We start from the raw sequence: 17,505 nt of genomic DNA on the forward strand, positions 1-17,505 counted from the left end.
TTAAAGATAGACAAGTTTAGTTCTTTGTAGTTTTTTTCGTTTGATGCTTATTTCGTGAGATATTTGGGCCGGTCACGATCAATGGTCCACCCTGTATATAAATGGCCTACTGGATAACGTCGGATGTACCATGAGACTTTTCGAGGATGATGCTATTGTATACCAGAGAAGTCGCAACACTAGAAATCTGAAACTAAATGCTGGAAGACCTGCAGTAGATCGGCTCCCGGTGCAGACATTGGTAGTTGTCTCTCAGCACTAAGAAGAGTAACGTACTACCCATAAATGCGAGTAGGCAGAAGGACCCATTATCGTACAAGAGGCAGTAACTGGAGAAGAGACAGATGGAAAAAGGTAAGTAAGCTGTTTATTATTTCAAAAGCATCCGCCATAAATTTTAATACACTTATCCCACTGTGAGGTTGCGTCCTGGAACCGTGATTGTAGCCAAGTAAGGACCTCTTCGTCCGAAGCAAATCGACGGCCACTAATGCTGTTCCTGAGGCCTCCAAACATGTAGGAATAGCATGAGAAGAGATCAGGACTATACTAAGAATGTGTGATAGTTCCTAGTAAAATTTCTGCAGCCGAGTCGAAACAGTCTTGGAGACACGTGGACACTTTGCAGAAACTGAAACGCACCATCAAGACCAAAGGCTCACGAATGTTGATCATCATTCTGTTACAGGATAATGGCCGCCCACATAATGTCAAGGTTGTATCGACAGCACTGCGGCAGTTTCGCTGGGAAGCCCTTATGCATCCTTCATACAGTTCCGGTCTCTCCCAAGCGATTTCCGTATTTTTGAAGCCTGATGAAAGACATTCATGGTCATCTATGGATTCAGACGAGGTTCATGCCTGGGTAAAATCTTGGTATCGCAGGCAACCGCGAACGCTTTTCCATGAAAGCACTCACCGTCTTGTCTCGCAGTTGGAGAAATGAATTAACAGTCACGCCGATTATTTTTGAAATACGCTACTGGCCATTAAAATTGCTACACCACGAAGATGACGTGCTACAGTCGCTAAATTTAACCGACAGGAAGAAGATGCTGTGATATGCAAATGACTAGCTTTTCAGAGCATCCACACAAGGTTGGTGCCGGTGGTGACACCTACAACGTGCTGACACGAGGAAGGTTTCCAACCGATTTCTCATACACAAACAGTAGTTGACCGGCGTTGCCTGGTGAAACGTTGTTGGGATGCCTCGTGTAAGGAGGAGAAATGCGTACCATCGCGTTTCCGACTTTGATAAAGGTCGGACTATAGCCTATCGTGATTGGCTACACTGAGCCACAGCGCCAAAAATCGCGCCAGAGAGAGTATTGTTCCGCCGCCTCCACTGGCAGTGCTCATTGAGAGGTAGCGGCAGGCAGTTCTTGCCGAGAAGTTGTGGTGGACACTGCTTGTATCGGAAGTTGGAATGAGATCGGGTAGTAGTGAGTGTTGTTCCATGTTATGCAGTGGTTTGATGGGAGAGATAGCAGATGTTGTTCCAATGGAGATATTGTAATGATCTGAGTGCTTTTCGTCAATATAAATTAAGGTAACTAACTACTGTTCTTTATCTTCTTATTATTTGTGTGTCCTGAATAATGCTTCATTACAGGTTCAGTCAACAAAGCATCTGGCGTGTGTTCTTGTATTAGAGTGTAATTCTGGGTTTCTTGCACAATTATAGTATTTGTAATTTTCTTTTATCACGTCAGTAAATGGTATTTAAAATTTCTTGTCTTGTTGAAGAAGAACCGTGCCAGATGTGCGTTGAGTCACACTCCCACACACAGAACAGTTATACTTGTGCTTTGGTTTCGTAGGTTTTATAGTTGCTGGGGACTTAATTAATTAATTGTGTTAACGAAAATTTTCTTTTCATTCTTTGTTGTCATTCTATGCAGTCAGATAGCGTAACAATTAGTTGTCAGGGCCAGCCGTTTACGAGACTTGAGTAATCGGACATACAGCGACAGAAAATTAAAAAGTATTTGCATTTCATTTTATTAAGCCCCCATGCACGTGGCGACCGCTGCTTCGGATCGTCCCTTGGAATCTTCTGATTGCAAAAATAGTAGACAGTAGTATTGTTGTGGTAATTTGTAGTTTAGTAATTGTAGTCTAGATTGCATGTGTAGATTTGGTAATTGTCATTCTTCCAATGGTATTTCATAATTTAATTTTGTTGTCTTGTATACGCGTTTGACAATCTAGTGCAATTATTTCAATTGTTCGTTAATCGTGTTTGAGGGAAACATTTCATGTAAATGGTATTGTTGGAGATAAAGAGTCATTGTGTGTAATTTTCATATAGTGACGAGTTTTGTATATTTTGTAAATGATTACGCGATCAATGAAAAAGGCAAAAATGATGAATAGTGAGAATAACGAAATTGTTGACATGGCGAACTCGCCAACACAGGACAACAGTATGATGGATAATGAAGTGGAAAACAATGTAATAAGTCGGGAAAATAGTCCGAAACCAGTTCAAGGTTTTTCTCAATCAGAAAATTCACAGAATACGAGATTAACGACAGAAGATTCTGGAATAGTATCGAACACAGATAGTCTTACAGCTATGACAAAGGAAGCTGGTTTTGCGGGAAACGTTATGGGCGAAAAGAATTTCGAACCAGTTACTATGGAGCGGTTGATGAGTGCTATATTAAATATGGGATCACAGTTACGATCTGAAATTAAAACTGATATGGCAACACGGTTAGACTCACAAAGGGAAACAATGGAAACACGGTTAGACTCACTTGGATCGCAGTTAGGATCCGAATTAAAAACAGAGATGGGAACTTTGGCAACACGATTAGAAACTGATATGGGAACAATGGAAACACGGCTAGACTCACGAATAGGGACATGTTTCAAAAATATGAAAGATGAATTAAAGAAAGAAATCAGAGAAGAAGTACAACCGATTTTGAATTCTCACAATAATAGATTAGTTGCAGTAGAGATTAGACAAAGGGAACAGGATAGAGAACAGGAAGAAAGAGATCGCGTGATAGTACAGAAATTTTCAGAGTTAAATTTACAACGTGCAAAAGATAAGGAAGAAATATTTGAGAGAATCGAGGAATCCGTACCAAATGACAGACTAAATAACCTAACACAACAGTATGAACAGTTAACTACTAAATGCGTTAATACTGAAACGCGAGTCGCGACACTTACGGAAGACGTAAATAAACAGAAAGAACAAATAGGTGATTTATCGGAAAGAGTGGAGGAGATTTCAGATAAATTGACAAATCTTAGTTTAAATGGGGACAGAGATTCAGATGACACAGCTCCATTGCCATTTTCAGAAACCGAAGAGTACCAGAACATAAATAAGCATGTTGAAAATCAGGGAAAATTTAATGAACGCGTTAAAAGGGAGGTTGAGGCATTAAAAAAGCAAGTCAAACAAATTGAAGGCGAAATCGTAGGAAAAAACGGCAAAAGAAATTTAGAATCACAGATACCAGAGGGGTTTGAAGAAAATAATTGGTTTCATTTACGGGATGCAACAAGAGAGCGCCAGGCGCGCGAACTTGACAATAATCGGCATTGGGACTGGGACAGACGCGGTAGGTCTTTGTCGCCACGAGGCGAAAACTTTGACTATAAACACTTTTTGACTGTTCGGAAATTTAAGATCTTCTGCAATTCTAAGAATGACATACATCCATGTTCATGGTTAGATCAATTTATGTACGCACTTCCACCAAATTGGCCACTAAGTCACAAACTGGAATTTATGTGTGGGTATTTAGAAAACGAACCGGTGACGCGGATGCGCGCAATCATTAGAGATTGTAATAGCCTAAATGATTTTTATCATGCATTTCTATCGGCATATTGGTCCGAAAACACGCAAGACAGAGTCAAACACAGTCTTATCATGCAGCGTAATTTCAAACAGTCTGAGTTCCGCACGCCAGCGGAATATTTTGAAGACATGATTCGAAAGAATCAGTTCCTATCCAACCCTTATAGCCCGACTGAATTAATTCGCATTTGTTTAACTAAGCTGCCACAATCCATAAGACAAATTGCTTTAGCTGGAAGATGTAAAGACGACATCGAGACTTTTAAGACTTTGTTGCAAGAACTTGAGTATGACAACGATGACGGCACTTCTTGTAACTTTTTCAGTAACAGTAATAACAATAGATTTTCAGAGAAAAGGGATAATGATCGGAACGGGCGTTATATGGGGAACTTTGAGAATGACAGACGTAACAGACAGGACAATAGATACCAGCCCTATGACAATAACAGACGTTCTAACAGAAATTACACAGACAATTATAATAACGGTAATTCGTACCGGAATGATCAATCATACGGAAACAGTAATCGGCATTATCAAGACAGAAATTATTCAAAAAGTAATAGAAATTCTTACTACAGAAATAATCAGGGTAGTAGATACAACAATAATTTCAGAAGTGACAGTCGAAACTACACTAGAAGTAGCTATGCAGACAGACAGGAAAACAGAAATTTTAATAACAGACACAACCAAGAATTTGTATCTAACAGACAGGAGGGACCTAATTGGCATCCTCCACGTGACAGAACTTCAGAGAGACAAGTGCAAATCGTAGAAATGGATCCGCGAAATGACGCGAATACTCAAAGACGTGACGCAAACAATCGACAATGACTTGCAGCTTCGGCTTCTGGCAGCAATATAGACGGTTCAGAAAGTAATGACACTACGGCTTTACACTACGTACACCTGGAAGACATGAGAGACATTTTGTTAGACGAAAAGGAAAATAATGTAGACGCATTTTTACATCCTGTTATTGAAGTATGTGTGGGTAAGAATAAGTTCACTGCAGTTTTAGATTCTGGGAGCCCATTGAATGTCATTAGTGAATCAGTTTTTCGTACATGTGAAAGAACTATTGCCTGTCCTGTGTTACCTATTTCCAAAACTACAATTCGAGGAGCGATTTCTGGAAAGGGTGTAGAAGTTAAACAACAGACCAACCTAAATTTCAATTGTCAAGGATACGAATTTTCTGCTAATTTTATTATTGTTCCATTACTCAGTACACAAATTATATTAGGTATGGAGTTTCTTAACGCACATAAGGCAATTTTGAACTTTAAAGAAGGAAGTGTGAATTTGACTGTTGCCGGAATGCCGAAATGTTTGAAATTTTTCGAGTGTTTAACAAGATCTGAGTCAGATACAAAATGTTTAAGGTTTCTTACTTCTGATGTTTTCGTTGAGCATTATGACGACAATGTGTTTATTCATGACAATGACAATAGATACAGCGACGCGATGGATGATATAATTAATAGCGAAGAATTAATTAATGAAAAGGTTAAGAAGGCTGAAGTGCCAAATGACGTTGCAAGAGAAGAGCTGCACCACATTTTGACTTCACATGCTACAGTATTTAGTCATCACACAGGAACTATACAAGGCTTACAATATTTATTTAAAGTAAAAGAACACACACCATTTCGCGGGAAAACGTACGCTATTCCTTTGGCTTACAGAGACAAGGTTAAGAAAGAACTTCAATACATGTTAGATCAGGGCATTATTGAGCCTGCAGTCAGTCCTTATACTAGCCCATTACACGTTGTTCTTAAAAAGGATGGATCAATTCGTTTGGTTCTGGATTCCAGACAGATAAATAATATCATCATTCCTGAAACTGACCGTCCACAAAATTTAGATGAACTTCTTCAACATTTTCATGGAATTAAAGTTTTATCCACAATTGACGTGCGCGCAAGTTTTTGGCAAATAGAACTCCACCCTGATTGTAGAAAATATACGGCCTTTTTAGCCTTTGTTAACTGTTACCAGTTTCGTAAATTACCGTTTGGACTTACTGTATCTTCAGCGGCATTCATTCGTAGTTTAAATGAAATTTTACCTGTTTATCTTCGTGACAATATTACTTCATATGTTGACGATATTCTTATTGCTAAACGTTCTTGGAGTGAGCACAACAAAATTTTGGATTCATTGTTACGTATATTTGCAAGAGTTGGCATTACAGTAAACTTGGAAAAATCTGAATTTGGTCGTTCTCAGGTGAAATTTCTCGGTCACATTATTTCTACAGAAGGTATTCTTCCTGATCCAGAAAAATTAGACGCTATTCGTAATTATGCTGTTCCTACCACCAAACGTGACGTTCGTAGTTTCCTTGGTGTCTGTAATTTTCTGAGACGCTTTGTTAGATTGGACAATTTGGCCACACCTCGTTTATGTGAACTATCCGGAAAGAAATCTAATTGGTGTTGGGATGAGGAAGCTCAGTCAGAATTTGAACAACTTCGTGATGCCTTAGTTGCTGCCCCACTTCTTTCACACCCTGATTTATCTAAAGATTTTTGTTTGGCGACGGCCTCATCATACAAAGGACTAGGTGCACATTTATTTCAAGAGATAGAAGAAAACGGCGTTGTAGTCCAGAAAACTATTGCATTTGGAAGTCGTGTTCTCTCTAAATCAGAAAAGAATTATTCGATTACGGAACTTGAAGCTTTGGCTGTTGTTTGGGCTTTTACAAAATTTCGGACATTCTTGTTTGGCAGACATACTAAGGTTTACACCGATCATCGAGCTCTGGAATTTCTTATGTCAACAAAATTAACTCATGGCAGATTGTCACGATGGGCGTTGTACCTACAGGAATTTGATTTTAGTATTGTTTACATACAGGGTTCTTCAAATATTGTTGCTGATGCTTTATCACGTGCACCTATGGGTTTGAAACAAAGTGCTGAAGAGGACTGCAAGGAAAACAATTATTGTTTGATGTATATTCAAGGTGTTGCGTTTGAGAACTTTATTTCGTCTTCGCTCCAGGACATCGCTAAGGAGCAAAATAAGGATCCAATCTGGAAGGACATTAAGGATAAGTGGAGGAGAAAGGAAAGCGTAGCGATTAGACAGCATTATTTAGTTCGCAATGACATTCTTTTCAAACGAAAATCGGTCGACAACTCTGTTTGGTTGGTTTGTATTCCTGATGAGTGGGTTAATAAGCTGATTTGGTATACGCATTTCAGTTATGCACACTTTGGTCCCAGAAAATACTTTCATAAATTACGAGAAAATTGCTACTTCAATAATATGGAAAAACGTATTCGATTTGTTCTTGCCAAATGCAAATTATGTCAAAAGGCTAAACCGCCGACAGTTTCTCACAGAGCACCGTTGTTTCCTATCATTCCAGCAAAATTAAAGGACATGGCTGCAGTTGATTTGTTCGGTCCAGTGGTTCGATCTACTAATGGTTTTGCGTACATTTTCGTAGCAGTGGAGTTGACATCAAAATATGTGTGTTTTACACCGTTACGCAAAGCAACAGCTCGTTCAGTATCTAATGCTTTCATTAACCATTTTCTTAAAGAAGTGGGTCATGTTGATAAAGTTATATCAGATAATGGATCACAGTTTCGTTCTAAAATTTGGCTTCGTACTCTACAGCGTCGTAAAATTAAACCAATCTTCATTTCACTTTTTCACCCTCAATCTAACGCTTCAGAGAGATGGATGAATGAAATCAATAAATTGTGTCGTCTTTATTGTCATCAGAATCACAGAACTTGGGATCAGTATCTTCATATTTTTCAAAACATTCTGAATGAACTTCCTAACGACTCAACTTCTTTACCACCTATACTAATACTAAAAAACAAAGCACCGACAAATCGCATTTCTGAAATCGTTCCTTTTCCGCCTACACGGAAACTGCGGCATTCTGAAGTTGTCAACCTGGCTCTACAAAATATTGCATCTGCGGCTGCTAGAAGAGAGAAATCAGCTAAGCGTCCTGGTCGTTTAAAAATCTTGTCAGTTGGTCAGAACGTGTTAATTAAGGCTCATCGTTTGTCTCACAAAGGAAAAGGCTTGTGTCGGAAATTTTTTCTGCTTTATAACGGTCCATATAGAATTCGCAAAATTATTCATGATAACACTGTCGAAGTAGAAACTCTTAAATCACGACGCTCTAAAGGAATACATCATATATCTAACGTTAAAATTTTTGTGGAATGATATACTTTTGAAAAATTTTTTGTAGAATGACATACTTTTGAGAAACTAACAGTTGTATGTGAACACACGGAGAGTACAAGGATACCGCGCTGTGTTTTGGCGGCGGCATATACTCAAAGCAACAGTCAAGTCTGCGCGCCGCACAGGGCAGTCGTTGACCGCAAACAATCACTTCCTACGTCACGCGCCTACAGCTGATCGAGCGCTCAGTGCGAATGCACTGACAGCCGTAAATAAATACAGTCTTTCTCCGAATAAAATCAGTATAAAGCTATAGTGACTTGATAAATTCTGTTATTAACATTCAGTATTTTTCAGGATACGGTTCTATAAGGTGTTTAAGAACTTCAGGTAAATTCTGTGCGTGTCCGACGTTAAGACGACTTGCTATCGAGAAAATTTCAGAAAAAATGTCATTTCGAAGAAGAAAGTAATAAACTAAAAAGGTAATTATTAATTGAGTTTATTTTTCAGGTAACATATTTCCACTTAGGTACGTACTTTAGACGTAATTTGCTGCTCGCGATTACGTGATTCATACTTTGTGCTAATTACATGTTCTATGAATTTCCTGGTGAAGCGACGTGCTTGCGTACGTTAACTGATTTTGACAATGATTATCCATGAATTGAGTTGTAACTTGTGTATATTATGCATCGCTTGGCTGCACTGCTTTTTCACTGATGTCATATTTTTTATTATGTGCCTGCTGTGCCTATTTATTTAAATTATAATTGTCACCTGATTAATTGTGCTGATGTGGTTAGGTATGTAAGTTATACTTTGTGATTTATCTGCTTGCGCCTTCATGTTTACTTATTAAGATACGATCCTAATGACCTGTTTAGTACGTAAGATATATGTTTACTGCTATGCGTATGGATTGCACATTTACACATTTCTGCTTGTTGTCATAACTATACTTTAATTTGGTATATAGCAATGCTGATGTACAGTGTACAAACATAGAGTTTAGGTTACACTATGGTACTATTTACAGATTGTTCGCTTGGCAGAGCCTCGTTGTAAGAATTGTGCTGCATCCACTTGTTGACATTCTGTTCACTACTGGTATATTTACTCGCTGTTGCTTGTTTTGCTTACGCTCAGTGCTTTATATTTTAACATAAGAAAATGAACTGCAGTAATTCGACGAGCGACTTTAGTACAAGAAACATCATAGAAGTCACATGAGCTGGAGGTTTTATGGAATCTGTATAAATTTGTGCTAATAGAAAGGAAGCTAATGACATGACATACCAACACAGTTATTACACTGCATTTTTCGTGAGCAATTGAAATAGGAAGTGACACTTGACACAAGAAATACTCCACATGTTTGCTTCTGTTTGCCATAATTCTTGAAGTGGTGTACACACTGTGAAATATTAGCATCATTCACACTCCGTAATCGTACTTAATTACTGAGAGTTATTCGAACTAAGTCTGTTAGAGGTCATGTATGCATTCTTTGTTTATAATTCATAATGAGTAGAAGATTTTGGTCAGATGGATTACACAGAGGTTGTGTGTTGACAATGTGTCTTCGGATTGTATGGGATGAGAAGGTTTGCATTAGGATTTTATCTGTACTTGTTCGACGAAACTGACTTGAGGAAAGAGTTGTTATGGAAGTGAAATGATATTGGTGCTAAGGTTTATATGTCGACGTATTGAAGACGTATTATTGAGGTATTGAGATTATATGAAGTTGATTGGAGCTTTGGTGGATAAGAGGTAAAGTAAGTGAGGTGCATATTTTTTTTCTTGTTGGTCTATATGGAACAAGGAGGATGAAGATAGCAGACTAGAACACTAAAATGGAAGGAAGATTGTCTACACACACTTTGTTAAATCACTAAGCAGTATGTATCTTTTTTTTGGAGAGAGGAAGCATTGCATATCTTGGCACACTGACAGTTGTTCAACAACCATACAATTTGATCTGGCTTGGCAAACATTGGTCTTGACATGATGACTATGACGTTGACTTAACAATTATTGACTGTTATACATTGCTGTCACTACTACTTGATACACATGATGAACATGAAATTTGACAGAAGTGGATTCAGACAGTTAACACTATACAATTACACAGTAGTACTTAATGTGGATGAAAGATGAGTGAGTGTGTTTTGTGTGTTTTCCTTTCCTAATCCTACCCACCTATCTCCTAAATATTATTTTATTTGTTTGTAGTGGCTTGCACTGACACCCATAAATATTATAGGTTTACTGATGTTTGTGTACTTGTAATAGTAATATGACAATTATCTGATATCATTTGTGTGTTTGTTATGATTTGTATGTTTAGTGTAAGAGCATTGTAAAAGCATTTGTATGTGCATTCAAACTATTGTTCATGCTTGAACTGTCTAAATAGTGACTGATTATGGACTGTTACTTGTACTTTTTCTACATGATTGGTGCCACTAGGACATGTTTAATTTGTGATGAGGAACAGTGTGATCAGTGATAGTTGTTTAATGTCATTTGTCGGTGTCTGCACCTACTCAACATTGCTGGGTGCCATTGATGGACTACTTCTACTGAAATGATGTTACTTCTTGCTGTCTGCACCTACTCAACATTGCTGGGTGCCACTGATGAACTGCTTCTACTGAAATGATGTTACTTCTTGCTGTCTGCACCTACTCAACATTGCTGGGTGCCACAGATGGACTGCTTCTACTGAAATGATGTCACCTGTTGGAGTCTGCACCTGTTCCACAATGCTGGGTGCCACTGATGGAATGCTTCTACTGAAATGGTGTCACTTGTTGCTGTAGCACCTGTTCGACATTGCTGGATGCCACTGATGAACTGCTTCTACTGAAATGATGTCACCCGTTGGAGTCTGCACCTGTTCCACAATGCTGGGTGCCACTGATGGACTGATTCTACTGAGATGATGTCACCTGTTGCTGTTTGCACCTGTTCCACAATGCTGGGTGCCACTGATGGACTGCATCTATTGAAATAATGTCACCTGATGGAGTCTGCACCTGTTCCACAATGCTGGGTGCCACTGATGGACTGCTTCTACTGAAATGATGTCACCTGTTGGAGTCTGAACCTACTCCACAATGCTGGGTGCCACTGATGAACTGCTTCTACTGAAATGATGTCACCCGTTGGAGTCTGCACCTGTTCCACAATGCTGGGTGCCACTGATGGACTGCTTCTACTGAGATGATGTCACTTGTTGCTGTCAGCACCTATTCAACAGTGCTGGGTGCTACTGCTGGAACTGTGAACTGCTTGTTGTGAATATTTGTATTAACTGATTTTTTGTGTATTACTGTTTGTGAAAAGTTATAAGACTCTTACCTGCTCATATTCGTCATTGCTGACGTTATCGATTGAATTGTTTAACCACATGATATTTCTGTAAACTATTATGTAAAGTCACATGTATGAAAGAATTTGTATTGCTTAGTGTATTTTATATATTAGGCTATTGAAAGGTCAGTGCAAAGCCAAAATTTTATCTAGTTATATGATATTTACGTATTAATATGATCTTTTATTTTTGTCTGTATTTTTTTTTTGACGAATTTGGTGGTATTTTCACCACCAATGCTGGCAAAAATACCATCAAATTCTAGCCCGTGGAGGAAGGGCATATGAAAGGTGGCTACACTGAGCCACAGCGCCAAAAATCGCGCCAGAGAGAGTATTGTTCCGCCGCCTCCACTGGCAGTGCTCATTGAGAGGTAGCGGCAGGCAGTTCTTGCCGAGAAGTTGTGGTGGACACTGCTTGTATCGGAAGTTGGAATGAGATCGGGTAGTAGTGAGTGTTGTTCCATGTTATGCAGTGGTTTGATGGGAGAGATAGCAGATGTTGTTCCAATGGAGATATTGTAATGATCTGAGTGCTTTTCGTCAATATAAATTAAGGTAACTAACTACTGTTCTTTATCTTCTTATTATTTGTGTGTCCTGAATAATGCTTCATTACAGGTTCAGTCAACAAAGCATCTGGCGTGTGTTCTTGTATTAGAGTGTAATTCTGGGTTTCTTGCACAATTATAGTATTTGTAATTTTCTTTTATCACGTCAGTAAATGGTATTTAAAATTTCTTGTCTTGTTGAAGAAGAACCGTGCCAGATGTGCGTTGAGTCACACTCCCACACACAGAACAGTTATACTTGTGCTTTGGTTTCGTAGGTTTTATAGTTGCTGGGGACTTAATTAATTAATTGTGTTAACGAAAATTTTCTTTTCATTCTTTGTTGTCATTCTATGCAGTCAGATAGCGTAACAATTAGTTGTCAGGGCCAGCCGTTTACGAGACTTGAGTAATCGGACAGACAGCTACTAAAAGTAATTGCATTACATTTTATTAAGCCCCCATGCACGGTTTATCTCATCGCGACATTGCTGCTCGCATTGGTCAAAATCCAATGACTGTTAGCATAATATGGAATCGGTGGGTTCAGGAGGGTAATACGGAATGCCGTGCTGGATCTCAACGGCATCGTATTACTAGCAGTCGAGATGACAGGCATCTTACCCACATGGCTGTAACGGATCATGCAGCCACGTCTCGATCCCTGAGTCAACAGATGGGGACGTTTTCAAGACAACAACCATCTGCACAAACAGTTCGACGACGTTTGCAGCAGCATGGGCTATCAGCTCGGAGACCATGGCTGCAGTTACCCTTGACGCTGCATCACAGACAGGAGCGCCTGCGATGGTGTACTCAACGACGAACCTGGGTGCACGATTGGCAAAATGTCTTTTTTTCGGATGAACCCAGGTTCTGTTTACAGCATCATGATGGTCGCTCCGTGTTTGGCGACATAGCGGTGAACGCACATTGGAAGCGTGTATTCGTCATCGCCACACTGGTATATCAGCCGGCGTGATGGTAAGGGGTACCATCGGTTACGCGTCTCGGTCATCTCTTGTTCGCATTTACGGCACTTTGAACAGTGGACGTTACATTTCAGATGTGTTACGACCCGTGGCTCTACCCTTCATTCCTTCCCTGCGAAACCCTACAATTCAGCAGGATAATCCACCACCGCATGTTGCAGGTCCTGTATGGGCCTTTCTGGATACAGAAATTGCCGACTACTGCCCTGGCCAGCACATTCTCCAGATGTCTCACCAATTGAAAACGTCTGGTCAATGGTGGCCGAGCAACTGGTTCGTCACAATACACCAGTACTACTCTTGCTGAACTGTGGTATCATGTTGAAGCTGCATGGGCAGCTTTACCTGTACACGCCATCCAAGCTCTGTTTGACTCAATGCCCAGGCGTATCAAGGCCGTTATTACGGCCAGAGGTGGTTGTTCTGGGTAGTGATTGCTCAGGTTCTATGCACCCAAATTGCATGAAAATGTAATCACATGTCAGCTCTAGTATAATATATTTGTCCAATGAATACCCGTTTATCATCTGCATTTCTTCTTGGTATAGCAATTTTAATGGCCAGTAGTGTAATAAACAATTTACTTACTCTTTTCCACATGTCTCGCCTTCATAGACTGTCCCTTGTATAACAGAACGTTTGAAGGACAATCATCAGAAACAGTTACATTTTTAACTCCGTAGAAGTACGCGCACAGAACGACGTGAAGAGGAATAAAACATAAGGCAAATCTTAAGTAAAGCAGATGTGGAACTGACGTTCATTAGAAAAATCCTCAGGAAGTGTAGCCCACCATCTTTGCCGGCCGCGGTGGTCTCGCGGTTCTAGGCGCGCAGTCCGGAACCGCGCGACTGCTACGGTCGCAGGTTCGAATCCTACCTCGGGCATGGATGTGTATGATGTCCTTAGGTTAGTTAGGTTTAAGTAGTTCTAAGTTCTAGGGGACTGATGACCACAGCTGTTAAGTCCCATAGTGCTCAGAGCCAATTGAACCATTTGAACCCACCATCTTTCGTCCAATATTTCAGTGTTGCTTATCGGTCAGGTTTCAGAACCAAACAGGAACGATAGAGGACATAGCGAATATCCAAGAAACGACGTTCTTTGTTACACGTTCGTTTAACAACTGTGGAAGCATCACGGAGAATTTCAGTCACCTTAAAAAAAAAATGGTTCAAATGGCTCTGAACACTATGGGACTTAACATCTATGCTCATCAGTCCCCCAGAACTTAAAACTACTTAAACCTAACTAACCTAAGGACATCACACCAAAACCCAGTCATCAGTCACCTTCAATGGCAAACGCAACAAGAGATGCGTTGCGCATCATGGTGGAGTTTACTGTTAATATTGGGCGAGCAGCCGTTCCTAGAATAGTCACTTAACATATTCCCCGCTCCTACGTACATCTTGCGTGGAGACTGTGACTGTGAAATAAGGGAGAGGTTAAGCAACAATTGTTCTGCCCACCGACCATTTGCGTTGGAATAGAAAATGGTGTGGAGGGGGAGAGTAAGTGTGGTACACGGTATTCTCATCCACACACTTTAAGATGGCTTTCGGAGTATAGGTGTAGACGTTCATGGACAAACTCTTATAGACAAGTAGGAGTATTTTTCTTGCTTCGTAGCATCCAATAGCAAATGGATTACGGTTTCATAATTCAACCTAGGCACTAAACAAATTATGAACTTCCCGTCAGCAATGCTATACATTTTTTAACTGCTGCGATTTTTCGCTGTTTAATTTTGTATTTTTTTCCAATCCATTCGATGCAACGGTGCATATTGTATGAGCACTGAGGCCAGCTATCGTTGCCAGAATTTTGTACCATCACGTGGAGTTCCCGCATGAAAGTTCTTACAGCATGCAAGAACGAGCAAAAGCGTTATGCACTATGCTCAGTCTCAACTTGTTGATATATCTTCCTGTTACTGTAGTTTATGTTTTAGCGCACGGTAAAATGAAAGAAAAATGTGACGTATTTAAATTATTAAAAAACTTTAAAACTGGCTGTTGCATTTACAACTTTCAATATTTAATTTGCAAGTTCCAATAGTCAATACTTTCGTGTTTTGGTTTTTGCAGGTTTACTGCAAAACTTCAATTATATACTCAAGTTATCGATTCCGAACACTTTAGTTTCCTTTGGGTCAGTCCCTGATGTGTTCTGGAAGCATTCTTTGAGTTCCGGTTGAGCCGACCAATCAGGTCATGGCCCCCCTCACCGAGAATGCGAGTTTTAGTGTAACCTGACAAAGACTGGAGAAAGATTTGTTTTGACGATTTTGTTACGAGCATATGGCACATGCATAATTAGTTTCTTGATTCGCACAATGAAGATACTGAAACTTTCATATGTGGAAATCCAATCTTTTTGTCTTTGTAAGGAGAGTAAATTTCGAGATTCGGTAGAAAATGTCTTTGGTATTCATTAATATGGGATGTAGGAGTGTTAACTTCGTTACTCTCGCGTTTGTCAATGGTTTGTGACTCATACTGATCTTTCTTTGAAGTTCTTACGCGTTGGAACTCAGTGTTTTCTGAACACGAATGTTACACGTCATATTGTAATTTAATTCATTTATGAAGAAAGCTGCTTGCATTTAGATTCAAGTATTGCTTCAAACCAGTCTTTCCTTGTGGACCTCTTTCCTGTTCAGACTGACTTGCACTCAGCAGTCAGCACACGATCAGTGATATGAAGCGCGCTACTTGGGTTCCAAGATTGGTAAAATTGTGTAAATTTATCACTGCAATTACCATAAAAACTACCATTAATTAATATGAATAGTGCACTCCAAGTTTTGCGCACGATATTTAGGCATGATAGGCAAGTGTCTGTGTTGACCCGGCAGCAGAGCCGCAGCTACGTATTTGTGGTACAGAAAGTGTGTTTATTTGATGTGCTGTGTTGTGTTTTCCACATGTCCAAACCACTGTACGGGGCTCTAAACCACATTGCATTACACAGTTTTCATTCTTTGCTGCGATTACTCAGATTCACGTAAATTCAATTTTATTTTGCTTTATCCGTTACAAAACCGTTGACGGAAGTATGCGTTCTATATCAAGGTAATATTCTATAACATCTGGGCAGTAAGATAGCTTAATTTGTTTCATGGTTCTGAAAATCGTAAATGAGGACGCATTTTTATTAATTGAGAACATATCTGCACTTCCACAACCTAGCTAGGCCGGATAAGATATAAAACAAACAAGTGAAAGCATTAATATTAAAACAAATGAATGTTTGGAGACATTGATATAACAGTTTTATCAGTCTATCTTCGGGACAGCAAAGTGAAACCTGTCGTCTCATAATGAATCTGTGTGAACTGAAACAAAACTATTTCAGTAAGATCATGAATTTATTGCAACGAAATAAATCGGAATTCATTATTTCACAGTAATGTATTGCCTCTTGGTGATGAACGTTTTTTTTTTTTTTTGCCTTTCCATCTGAAGGGAAAACGAACAGCAACGGTGGTTTATGGACTCTCGAGCACACCGTGTACATCTGTTCATGGGGGAAACTAGAAAACTGAAGGTTTATTTCACACGCTCCTAACGACAGACCTTGCGATTTATTAATCGCCATCGCGAATGCAAGGCGAACGGGAACCTGGACAAGCCTTAGATTGAAACGGCAAGTCGTTTGGAATCAGTGGTATTCTTGGAATAACAACATCCTCCCATTTGAACCTTCCTATATTTATCATTCCTTCAATTACATTGTTCATCAGCTTCTCAACAGCGAATATTCCACTGTGTAGTTTCGATTAGTTCAGATTGCGCAGCACGGTCATCACCAGGCCGTCCGAGATCTTCGAACTGTATGGTGGCGTTCCTGGAAAATCCATGAAATTCAAGAATTCAGTTGCATAAGTGACGACTTCATCTGGATCGATAACGCAGTCTGTCTAATTAAATGAATGAAATTGGCCAGAGATTTGACTGAATTTTCATGTTTTAATCGTCTAAGTCCTTATTTTTTGCTCCCACAATGTCTAGAGTTTTCATGTATCTCCATTGAGTCGATGACGTGTGTACTTCATCAGCAGCTGTTGATCTTGAAATGACCAGCGACGCTTGGCGAAAATCGCTGGCCAGCAGAATCATGATACCTCCAAAGACATCAAGATTATTGTGAAAATATCTCAATGTTCCATTGAGCTCCCCCAATGCTCGCACGCTCTCGTACGCTCGCCCCAAATGATTATTTTACAATTCTGTAGTACTTTTGTCACTGCTGAATTTTTGACAATGTTGCACGTCGGTTCATCTATCGTTCGCAATTTTAATGGCAGATTGAGAACTCCTTGCGCTCCCATATGATGTACGGCCAGCTCTATTTGACTTCGTTCGCGAATCCAAGGCAAAAATATTGAAATGAGAAACGGTTTGCCAGTTCCGCCTGGTGTATCGAGGAAGCAGGTGCCTCTTTATCCGTCATACGTGGAATTTTGCTGCTTATTCAAAAGTGGGACGTATGTTCTTGCTGACTAACTCAAAGCATCTCGACAGCATTGCTGCACTCGTTCTATTTCTCGCCTGAATGCATCGTGCAT

The sequence above is a fragment of the Schistocerca cancellata genome, chromosome 1 (assembly GCF_023864275.1).
Source record: "Schistocerca cancellata isolate TAMUIC-IGC-003103 chromosome 1, iqSchCanc2.1, whole genome shotgun sequence".
In the NCBI taxonomy this organism is placed as follows: Eukaryota; Metazoa; Arthropoda; class Insecta; order Orthoptera; family Acrididae; genus Schistocerca; species Schistocerca cancellata.